The sequence below is a fragment of the Hermetia illucens genome, chromosome 5 (genome assembly GCF_905115235.1).
Source record: "Hermetia illucens chromosome 5, iHerIll2.2.curated.20191125, whole genome shotgun sequence".
Classification (NCBI taxonomy): Eukaryota; Metazoa; Arthropoda; class Insecta; order Diptera; family Stratiomyidae; genus Hermetia; species Hermetia illucens.
The window spans coordinates 21,453,716-21,465,847 of record NC_051853.1 but is presented as its reverse complement, the minus strand read 5'-3'; the positions used below and the strand labels follow the sequence as shown (position 1 = coordinate 21,465,847).

Sequence of the window (12,132 nt, the reverse complement as noted above, 5' to 3'; positions counted from 1 at the left end):
CAAGGTCGGCTGGGCTATAAACAACTTTTCGGTATATAAATCTTCGGGTCCAGATGGTATAATGCCAGTGATACTACAGAAGCAGCAGGAAAAGGTTGTGCCGTGGCTTGACCAGAGCTGTGAACAGAGGGACACCCTACGATGGCGCCATCTTTACGGTGTTCTGGTTGATAGTGATGGATGAAATTTTACGAACATTGGACAGCAGCGGGGTGAAGGTAGTGGTGTATGCCGACGACTTTGTGGATATTAGTGTCAGGGACGTTTCCGTCCATTACGAGCAACATCAAGCAACAGCAAGATGCGGAGCCAGCATAAAGCCAACCAAAACGGGATTGATGATATTCACCGCCAAAGTAAGAGTACCTGAATTCCACCTACCATCGCTGAATGGACAAAGGTTGATTCTTTCTTCCAATGTAAATTATCTGGGTGAAATCTTGGATCTAAAACTAAATTGGAGATTGAACGTAGAACTGAGGTTTAAGAAGGCCTGTACAGCCTTCTATGCCTGCAAGAAATTCTTCGCAAAGGAATGGGATATCCGATCGAGGATGGTTCTCTGGATGTTCACCGTTGTGATGCGTCCAATCCTAACGTACGGCTCTATTGTATGGTGGCAGGCTTTGAGTAAAAGGTACAATAGAACGAAACTTAATAGGATTCAAAGAATTAACAATATATCCAAGTGGCAAAATGTTTCCAATCGAGTCCTTCCGTCAACATTCATTGCAGTAACTCTTCCCCTAATTTCGTTTCTCTATTTCCTTGCGTGTGGCTTAGAACCATTCTCTAAAATAACTTCATTGCATAACATTTTAACATTTGCCCATCTAAAAATAAACTATCTTTTCCACATATAGATACAGCATGGGAGTTTAGATTTCACGTAGCGATACTGAAAACCTCCCAACAAACAGCAAAACAAGAACTACTAGGGCAAGTTCAACCTATCCTTCAACTTAAGGGAGCTCTCTGACCACCGTCTTCATAATAATCTTCGAAGCCTGATACCGAATTGTCTATATGAAATTAAGGATAACATTTCAAAGAAGCCATGAAGCCAGTCTGTCTAGTGGACGAAATGAAATATCTGGAAAGGATTTAAAACACAAACGAATACATGATATTAGTACAGAATGCGTCAGCAATATTCTTGATAGCATCAGGCCAGGGCAAAAGAAGTGCTTGGCAGAAATAAGACAGAGGAGGCACGGCTCAAGGCGAACGAAGCAAGAAGCTTTCTTGATTTTTCTTAGTCCTGCAATGTCGTAAGGCTTCTTCTTGTTCGTTAGCATTCGATAAACTTGGAATTTTTCGGTCTGAACATTTTGTGTGCGAATATTGAAGGAGGTTATGCTTTTTTTCTTTATCTTATGACCGATTCGAAAAGAAAAGATGGATTTTTAAGGCTTCGCTCTATTTCGATATTGCGCTTAGGAAATTCTAGTGAATTCTTCCCGTTTTTGTCCCTTTAACGATTTATTAGATTGAGTTTTACACAGTTGCAAAGACCAGTTAGTGCATCATATTTATATCTGGGATTTTGAGCACAACAATTTATCAGAATTAGAAGATCTTTCGAAATCAAGCCACACAACATAAAAAATATGAAAATTAATTGCATCGGCATTCGTGTGTCGCGTTAGAGAAATCGATTTTTTGAATTGTATCTATATATAGTTGAGCAGGTATCAATATGGAGAGTATTTTGAGGCCTGGACACCATATAAAAGCAGCTTCATGATTTTTTTTTCATATTTTTTGATTGGCTAGGTTCTGAGAATGGCTCCGTTAAAGAAATCATCATTTTCCACCCCTCCCACTCCCCATTTTTCTAACAAATATCAATGATAAGATCGGCTTCGAAAAGTACTAATCGAGACCTTTCATTTGATACCCAACATGACCATATTTGGCGAAAAAAAATTTTACATCCCCCCGTTTTGTATGTATGAGGACTCCCCTTAATCTCAACGTATAAGGATATCACTCACTGTATGTCTCGGGATTCACAGCTCCCACCTTCTCACGAAATTTCGTGTCCATCGATATAGCCATTTCTGATAAAAGTGCGTGTGACAGACAGACCCCAGCTGGCGGATTAGGGTACCTACAGAATTTTGATGGAACGATTCAGAGGCCGTTCATCTACGCAGATCACGTGTCCTACCCTCTTGCCGAAAATCATCCAGGGGTTATTCCCCAGTAAGAGGAGAGCACTGATACATTCCAATCACCTCTGAATGTGATGGCAATTCCGCCAGTCACCAGAGACGGGCTGATGGATATCTGCGGTAGAATAGGAGACAATAAAGCGCCAGGACTGAACCAAGAACCGAATAAGATCCTTAAGCTTGCCGTGAAATTCAGACCGGACATGTTCGCTGAGTTGTTCGAAGCGTGCATGTCCGAGGGGATATTTCCAGCGGCATGAAAGTGGCAGGAGTTGGTACTTCTGCCTAAGCCTGGTAAACCTCCAGGTGAACCATCCTCATACAGACCCATATGTCTTTTGGACACTGTGGTGAAAATGTTAAAGCGGGTAATCTATAATAGACTACTCCCAGTTGTTGAGAGCCAAGGCGGCCTTTCAGATTGGCAGTATGGGTTCCGTAAAGCCAGATCAACCATTGATGCCATCAAATTGGTTACTGGCTTGGCCGAAGATGCAATTCACGGAAAGGGTAGCAGCAAATATTGCGTGGTAGTAACCCTGGATGTGAAAAATGCAGTCAATTCGGCCAATTGGAATCTAATACGCAAATCCCTAGCGAAGGTTGGTATTCCCGCCTATCTCGCTGCTATTGTCGATAGTTATTTCATTAAAAGGAGACTCTGGTATGACACCGACGACGGACCCCAGAAGTACGTTGTTTCCGCGGGTGTCCCACAGGGCTCCGTATTGGGCCCACTACTGTGGAACATAATATACAACGATGTACTTAATCTTACCCTTCCAGAGGAAGCCACAGTGGTGGGTTACGCTGACGGCATAGCGCTGGTTGTTGTCGCAAAGCATCTCAAAGATGCTGAGTTATACTCAAGCGAGGCAATCAGTGCTGTTAAAAGTTGGCTAGAGAGCTCTGATTTGATTTGGAGGAAAAACCAGAAACGGTCCTCATCACTAAATGCCGGAGGAGAAATTACGCCTGTATTAGAATCGGGAATCATATCATCGCTTCCAAGCCGACCATCAAATACTTGGGAGTGGTGATGGTGGTGAAGTTCAGCTATAAGCAACATGTGCAGTATGTTTGCGACAAATCATCAACTGCAAGTATGGCCTTGGCAAGGATGATGCCGAACGTGGGAGGGCCACGGCACACTTCTAGGTTGCTTATAGCCAGGGTGGTGACCTCAATCAGGTTCTATGCGACCGCAGTTTGGAGGGAGGCGTTGCAGATGTCAGTTAACACTAACAAACTGAGTTTAGTCTACCGGAGGACAGCCCTGAGGGTATGCGCTGTTTTCAGGACTGTCTCAGATTCAGATGATGCAGCATTAGTCATCTCTGGAATGATGCCAATTGATATCTTGGCAGATTAGATGGCGAATATATACAATGCGAAGTCAATCTCTCCCTCATCACGGACGAAGAAGACTGAGAGGGAGAGATCCATAAATAGAATGCAAGAGCTTTGGGAGCGTCGGTGGACTCGCAGGCTCAAGGAGTGGTTGGAGAGACAACACATGGAATGGCATGGAGGATATCGCCAGTACCTGCACAGGTTTAAATTGGAGACCTCACCCGACTGTCCAAATTGTGATAGAGTCCTAGAGGACCCCCAGCATGTATTATTCCACTGTCCGAGATTTGTGGAAGAAAGAAGGAACTTAGAGGAGACTCTAGGAGAAGTGCTGGTACCAGAAAATCTAGTGCCGAAAATGGTAGCTCATCAAGAAAATTGGGATGCGGTCAACATCTATACAAAATAAACTGCGAAAGGCGGAGGAAAGGAGGAAAGCGCGGTCACGTGCGCCGCGTATAGAAGGAAGGTGACTCCATCCCGTGATGTAATACCTTATGGTGGTTCCGCGGGGCAGGGAGGGAGTCGGGGATGCTTTTAGTGGGGCAAAAATCCAGACCAGTCCAGACCAGTGTCTTTTGAAGATTTTCACCTCCTCAAAAAAAGTATCCCTGGTTATTTGACTAAGCTCCTCGAAAGTTACCTTTCTAAGAGGACACTTTGGTACAACACGGATGAAGGATCCAAGCAGTACACCGTCACCGCAGGAGTACCACAGGGCTCAGTGTTGGGTCCTATCCTGTGGAACGTCATGTACAATGGGGTCCTTGTCCTAGTCGTGCCAAAGGAGGTCACGATAATCGCTTCCGCAGATGATATAGGTGTGGTTGTCGACGCGAAACAACCTGAAGACTTTAAAATCTACGCTAACGAAACCATTAGCGCCATAAAAGCGTGGCTGGAGATGGTTCAGCTTGACCTTGCGGAATAAAAAACGGAGGCGGTCTTGATTACCAATCGTAGGAAGAGGAATACTGTTAATATTCACGTCATCACTTCGAAACCGGTTATCAAATACCTAGGGGTGATGATTGATGCTAAAATCAATTTCAAGGGACATCTGGACTATGCCTATGAGAAAGCTGCAAATACCAGCGTATAATTAGCGCGGATGATACCTAACATTGGAGGCCCAAGATACAGTCGCAGATTACTTGTAGCCGGAGTGGTTCGCTCTACACTACTATACGCGGCATCAGTTTGGGAGGAAGCACTAGCGTGTGAGAGTAATCGTAGGAGGGTAAATATGACTAACCGCTTAGTGGCGCTAAGGGTGTGCAGCGCATTCAGAACAATATCAGACGAGGCAGCATGTGTTATTGCGGGAATGATCTCGATAGTCATTCTGGCAAGTACGAGGCAAGGAAAATGAATCCCCCTGAAAAGGAAGCAGAATACCGAAAGGCGGCAAGGCGAGAGTCGCCAGAGAAGTGGCAGCAATGGTGGGACGACTCGCAGAGGGGCCGCTGGACCCACACTTTGATTCCCCGTATTGTGGAGTGGATCCAGCGGCGACACGGCGAAATTAGCTACCATCTGACGCAATTCCTGTCAGGACATGGTGGTTACAGGAAGTACCTGCACCAATTCAGGCTGGATGATTCTCTCTTTTGTCCTGAATGTGGTTGCACACCTGAGGACCCGGAGCAGATTATGTTCCACTGTCCATGATTTTTCTCAGAAAGGACGAGTCTGGAAGACTCCTTGAAAACCAACTTAAGCCCGCAGAACATCGTCGGGGAAATGTTGAAGTCGAAGGGAAACTAGTGTGCGGTGAACTCCGCAATCAAAAGAATACAGGAGGAATCTGGAAGAGTGGAGCGCGCAAGGAGGATGCGAAAAACGGAAGGCTTGATCGCTTAAAGCGCAGTCCACCCTGCGAAATGGGGGTGATTTCAGTGGGTGGGAATCCCACACGCTGTTGCAACCTGGCGCGGCAGTGTCTTTGTAAGATTTCCACTTCCATCCATAAAAAAAAGACAAACAGACATTGAACTGATTTTGATAAGGTTTTGTTTTGCAAACACGGGATCACCCCCTTAAGGAGTATCCTAGTTTCGTTCGAATTCAGGAGTATTCAAAAAGATTTCATGTTCTGCAGAAATTGCAGTCAAGTGTCGTCGAATATAGAAGTGAGCTGTCCCAATTTCCAGTGTCTGTTACTTTCCCTGTAAAGATAGCTGAAGGAGAGAGAGCAGTTCTAATAAAAATGTACAACAAGAGATGCCACGGACACGACAAGACATTTTCCTCCACTCGAAATTTTCCGGAATTAGAACGGTCAAGGGATGGGATGAAGCAGGCAAATCGTAAACACTCAACTATCCATCCATTCCGTTTTGTTTTCCTTCATTCGTTCGATGGCGTAGTAAGCAATAATGCAAATTTATCTCTACAAAGATGTACCCTGAGAGCAGGAGAAACCTTTACTAGAGAGAAGAAAACGTTGGGACGAAAACCAATTAAAATAGGAAAAAAATCGAGCAATTACTTTTTATTTTAAATGATTCTTAGCTTCGTATCCAGATTTGTAGATATTTTGAGGCAGTCAGGCGGCAATGAATAGCGAATGGTTGCAGCGGAAAAGCAGAAGAGATGCTACAGACGTAAGGCAAGTGCTACTAGAATTGTGGGCGTGGAGGGGGTGGAGGAATCTTATTGAAAAGCTTATAGTCGAGAGAAGTACCGCGAAAAGCAATTTCCGGACGAAGCCTTCTTCTCTTCACATAAATTGCCAGTCTAGATATTGATTTATACGATGGTATTTATTAAAATGAAATAGTTGCTGACTGGACCAGCTACGGACGAGCTTCGCTAACTGACTTCTGCGGACTGACGTCAAGTTGGCAAGCTGAAATGGGATGCTGGCATCTCATTCCCCTTTTTCTATGGTGTTTAGTTCAACGCCAATGGTTTTTCAGATATCAAGCCTAATTTTCATTTAGAATGGTTTCGGTGTTTGTATTCTTGAAAGGGTGGCGGCGTGGTGTATTGTTTTGGTACTTAGAAATTGCTTTTCTTCGCAGATAGTAGAGTAACTTTCAGTAATAAACCATTGAAGTTTAGGCATCTGTTTCTGTTGAGAAATGCCCAAACCATTACGTGACCCAGAGTATAATGAAGTTCAAAAGTTGATTGAAAGTCATTTCAGGGCCGGGGTTTGAAATCCTGGAGAATCGCTGGGAAACTTCCCATGTTTTACACGGAACTGTCAGTTAACGAATTCAAGCTTACAAACAAGATATTTGCAACTTGAAATATAAATAACCGAGAAAACTTGGAAGGATAAATTAAGTTTTAATTGAAAGGTGTTTTCCCAAATTTGATTTTCTCATAGACACTTTCGGAGTCCACCTGGGGAGACTTCTGCAAGAGCCTGTTGCAGAATCCACATCTTAATTAAAAGCAAAGAATTGATATGAATGCCTATACTGTCCTCTCTCTATGACTTTGAACCACACCTATTATACATCTATCTATTGAAGCCTTATGAAGTCCAATGTATCTTTGAGTGCTTGATTGCATTTCTGTTCAAACTTTGCCTGCAGTGCTGAATATAATAATGTGTCTATGTGTATCTCATCAAGCTCCAGAAGACAAGCGAAATACAGGTTGAAATATAATTGACATTTCAGAACTCCGTATTAAGCAACGATATCAAATTATCCTGTTTCAGTCTCGGACAAACCATGACAGGGAAAATCTGCTTTGCCTAGATATGAAGCCATCACAATTCCGACATGAAGTGAGTGACAGTAGTGTTTCAGAGCTTTCAATTCAATTCCAAATGAGAATAAAATTAAAGGTTGAATAGTTGATACTTCATCACTGGAAAAGTAAAAATTGCCTCACAATCGGACGATTGTAAACCTGCCTTGAAAGTCAACACACATTACCCAACACAACCTGGGAGTGAATACAAAATCCTCGTGTGGAATGCCCAATGTTTGTTTACCAAAAAATATCGAAGTTGCGACAAAATATTTACCACTCAGGCTTATGCTGTTTAAACGATGACAGGGAATAAATAAGGTATTTGTTTTTAGATTCAGTGATTCATTAAAGACCAAATATTTTCGATCAGTGGATATCTGGTGACAGAGATGAGCAGTCCATGTTCTTCGCGTCCCTTTGTTGGTAGAACCGGCTTCGTTGTTTATGATCCAACAGAGTAGGTAGGTATCAGTGACCGCTCGGAGGAGCCCAATTAGCGCTGTGGTGCGTCGTTATGATGTGACAAACTCCTAAGACCGTGACTGCTGTTATGAGAGCAGGGAGGCACAGTCCAGCCGGCTCGGATCTTCAGAGCTAGCCCGTAGCATTCACGAAGGAAAGCAGCTCTCCCGCCCTGCAGCTAGAAATCTCTCTGAGGTCCCCAAAGAATGGTTTACCCAGTGTCCGTAGCCTGAGTCTAACTAGAGCTGGGCAATCGCAGAGAAAGTGTCTAGGTCCCCTATGGGTCAATGCCCCGTGCAGGATGCCGTAATCTTGAATGCATTTACACGCGTCTGGCACAGGAGCTCTCGTGATCGGGTTGTTATAAGCAGGGCAAATTCTCTTTGACTTGGCGTCAGCTCGCTCATTCTCCTCTATGTTCCTATGCCCGGGAACCCAGACGAGGGTGACCTTGAGCGTGCCGTCCAGATGGTTCAACGCGTCTCTGCACTGCTCCACCAGCCTGGAAGATATCGTCGCTGAGTACAAGGCCTTGATGGCCGCTTGGCTGTCCGTCAGAATGGCTATGTTACGCTTGGGGCTCGAATCTCGCCCCAGCGATCGACAGACTTCCAATATCGCCACTACTTCGGCTTGGAATACACTGGTGGAACCTAGGAGATCATATGACTTGTATATACTGTGTGTACACAAAAAAACCCTGCGTGGCGACTCGACAGGCCATTTTTGATCTCAGTAAAGAATACTGAGTCATAACCTTGCAACATGTCACCGGTCTTCCACTTTGTCCTGGTTGAAAAGTCCACAGCAAAATTTCTCGTGAAGTTCAGCTTGCGTGTGGTATAGTCCGTGGGGAATGCCCAGATTTTTCGAGGTACGTCTAGGATATTGCTGTGGCGGTAGGGCTTCTCTGCCTAGCATCCGGACTCACGTAATCTGACGGCACTGCACGTTGCAACGTATTTAATATGGAGGTCTAGGGGGAGGAGATGCAGGAGTACATTGAGAGCATCTGCTGGGCAGGACTGCAGAACTCAGTAGGACCTGCAGACGTGGTTATTTGAATCCTCTTAAGCTTCATTGTATATTGTATTTTTTGCTCAAAGCCTTCCACCATACAATATAGCAGTACGTTAGGATCGGACGCACTACAGCGGTGTACATCCAGAGAGCCATTCTCGGCCGGAGACCCCATTTCTTTGCAAACGTTCTCTTGCAGGCATGGCAGCATATACAGGCTTTTTAACCCTCAGTTTTATGTTCAATCTCCAATTTAGCTTTGGATCCACAATTACACCCAGATACTTGAAATTAGAGGAAAAAACCAATGTTTATTCATTCAGCCATGGTAGGTGGAATTCAGGTATCCTTGTCTTGGTGGTGAATAGCATGAGTTCCGTTTTGGTTGGGTTTATGCCGCGTCGGCATCTTGCGGGCCACAAGCAAACCTTTCGCAACGCTCATAATAGGATCTTCACCACGAAAGAGGTCAAGCCCTTATGACCGCGCCTGCCCGCTTTGAAAACCACTCGTGTGCGTCTCCAGGATTGTGCCACGTATCCTAAAGAAACTTCATCAAATCACATTTAAATATTTTTGTTGACTGGTTGAGGGATCCTAACTACGCATTCACTTGATGTTGGACTGGAAGAAGAACAACTTGCTTCTACTTTTGTGGCCCAGAGACCCTTTTTTTCGGAAAATGGGGTGGTAGCTCACAACAAGGAAGGGGTCTCCGCTCTAGGGGATAGGGGAGGGAGGTTTGGGGGTATTGCGGACACAGTGTTGACTAAGGTGTCAAGCAAGTCTCTCCGTTACTCTGAGACTCACGTACGTCGGTTATCGTATAAAATCTTCTTTTTGTGATCTTCTGATAAAGTATCATCTTCTCCCTGGTTGACGACCTGTTGGTCTGCCTAACCTTTTGGAGAATATCTATGTTTGTCTTTTTTTCTTGGCAGCTACCATTATCTCAGCGTTTATGTTCTCTATCTGAGGACCAGTGTCTTTCACAAGTGCTCAAGTCATTTGCCCTTGGCGAACAACTTTGGCCGCTTCCTTCACGAGTTCTGTTTTCCAGGGATCACTTCCTCTTTTTGCAGGCACTCCTGTAGCTTCCTTCTAATTTTCTCCTAGTCTTTCATTTGAAACATTTTCCAAGGCTTCGGCGTCCTGACCTACGCCATCGCTCCATCTTAGGCAGGGTCTGCCTCGTCTTCTTTTTCTACCATAGATATTGCCCTTATAGGCTTTCCGGGTGGGATCATCCTCATCCATACGAATTAAGTGACCCGCCCACCGTAACCTATTGAGCCGGATTTTATCCACAACCGGACGGTCATGGTATCACACGTCAAAACTAACAACAGATTCGGAAAGTACTAATGGAGATCTTTCATTTGATACCCCACATGATTATATTCAATGAAAAAAATGTACATTCCCCCTTTAAACTGCAGGTAAATTTATGTCACTCGCTGTATGCGTATGCACAGTTCCCATATGTCTACCAAATTTCGTTCGAATCGGTTTAGCAGTTTTGGGGAAAGGGGGTGTGACAGTCAGACCGTGAATGAATTTTAATAAGGTTTTGTTTCACACAAACCCTTAAAAACGTTGAGCCAAAACTTATCACATAAGGGTAATCAGTTTGAAGAGAGAGAAAGGATTTTGCAGGGCACAATTCCCCCCAAAGAATTGCTCTTTCAATTCTCACAGGGCCTCAATGCTGCTATATGATTAATTCCAGCGTTTTTCTGATTCCGATGGTTAACCAGATTATAATCTTGTAATTTTTGAGAGTTACGTTTACATTCCAATGAAAGTGGCCTGGGAAGAGTTTATTAAAATAATTAAAATATAACGGATTAAAATCCGTTTTCTTTTTGAATTTGAAATGCTTGAGAGAAGATTCCCTTCGTTGGTTAAACCATCGCAATGCCATTTTAAAGAAATCGTCTTCCGGAAAAAAGCTGTTTTCTTCCTTAGTGCTAGTTCTTCTCCTTTTGATATTATTGGCTACGCTAGAATGGTTTTCCGTTGAATGCTATTTTCCTTCAATGAAAGACAGAAAAACTTTTCTTATTTCGTAGAAGCAAGCGTTAGATATCTTTTACGTATTTCGCTGTGTTGATGAAATGAAATAGAGTGGTTCCACCCTAGCGCTAAAATTTTAAAATTGCAAGAATGCATTTTTGCAGAAGAGAAGATACTAAATGTATGTTTGAATTTTCTTAAACCTAAACTGAGTACCTATTTTCCACTTTATCTTAACTCAGCAATGCAAAAGAGTGGAATGCAAGACAGGTGGGAAAAGTTTTCATTTTAAAATTTGTTCCTAGTTGCTGGAAAGTATTAGTTCTGAAAATGTCGTTTAGCCAAACGACTACCCCGTCTCTTCATCCTTTTTTGAAAATAATGACTTTTCTTAGTCCTAAAGGAGTGCTACCCATATCCTTCATTCTACACCCTTTTTCCGTACCAACCAAACGTTACGATTTATTTTTATCGTCAAGAGAATCTTTATATTTTCCACATATTTGGGCAGACACTACCCTCTCTCTATACAATCTTGGCTTTTAATGCATAAAAGATCCTTCGTCGACTTGTAGATTATTTGAAATTTCTTGAGAATTTGACGTTTCCCTGTAGAATTTCCGTGGGTGCTAGTCTAGAAGTTAACAGAAAAAGGATTCGTTTTCGAGTGATGTGGCAACAAGTGAAAGCCAAGGGTTGAAATATTCACTTTGATTTATGGTTACTGACTAGACATAACTATGGGTGGTAAGTGTCATTGCGGATTTAATTAATTATTAAGATGTCAATCCAGGTGAATAATTCATATGCATGTATCTTATCAATAAGAGGAGTCGATTCGTTGTTACAGGCGACGCGTTGATAATATTTTCAGCATGATGAAGCGACCACTATGGTAACAGCTTTTGAGAGGTTTCGAAATCCATTGAAAGAGGCTTTATATGTGGGCGCAAATACCTTCTTAGAAACAGGATCTTTAGGATTGATTTCCAAATATAGGATGGAAATAAAATGTCAAATAATTTGCAAAATAATCAGTGTGAGATTATGTGAAATTCCACCAGTCTCCACGATGCAACAGTAGAAGGACAGCAAAATGTTTTGAAGCAACCTCACAATGGGTCTTACCTTGAATTATTTCAATATATTTTTGTCGAAAAGTTGGCTTATATGAAGAACATTTTTAATGGAGAAACGAATGAGCAAGGACAGTGTAAATATGGCAACAAGAGCAATGTAGAAAAATTTAGATTGGCCTAGAGTAACGTGAACCTGTCTCTCTTAACTCGATCTTGACGCTAGCATGATCCTAGGTAGGGTACTGCCTTAGTGCTGTTGATGGTATTTAGCATATTCTAGGCCTAGGTAGTTTTCAATAAATGCCTGCTAT

The 12,132-nt window shown here is 43.1% G+C and overlaps 1 protein-coding gene across 6 annotated transcripts in view; it reads right to left on the bottom strand.

The window, feature by feature from the left end:
- LOC119656717 (tyrosine-protein phosphatase 99A) overlaps window positions 1–12,132 on the bottom strand; it is a 588,033-nt gene that overhangs the window by 117,202 nt on the left and 458,699 nt on the right. The window lies entirely within an intron of this gene.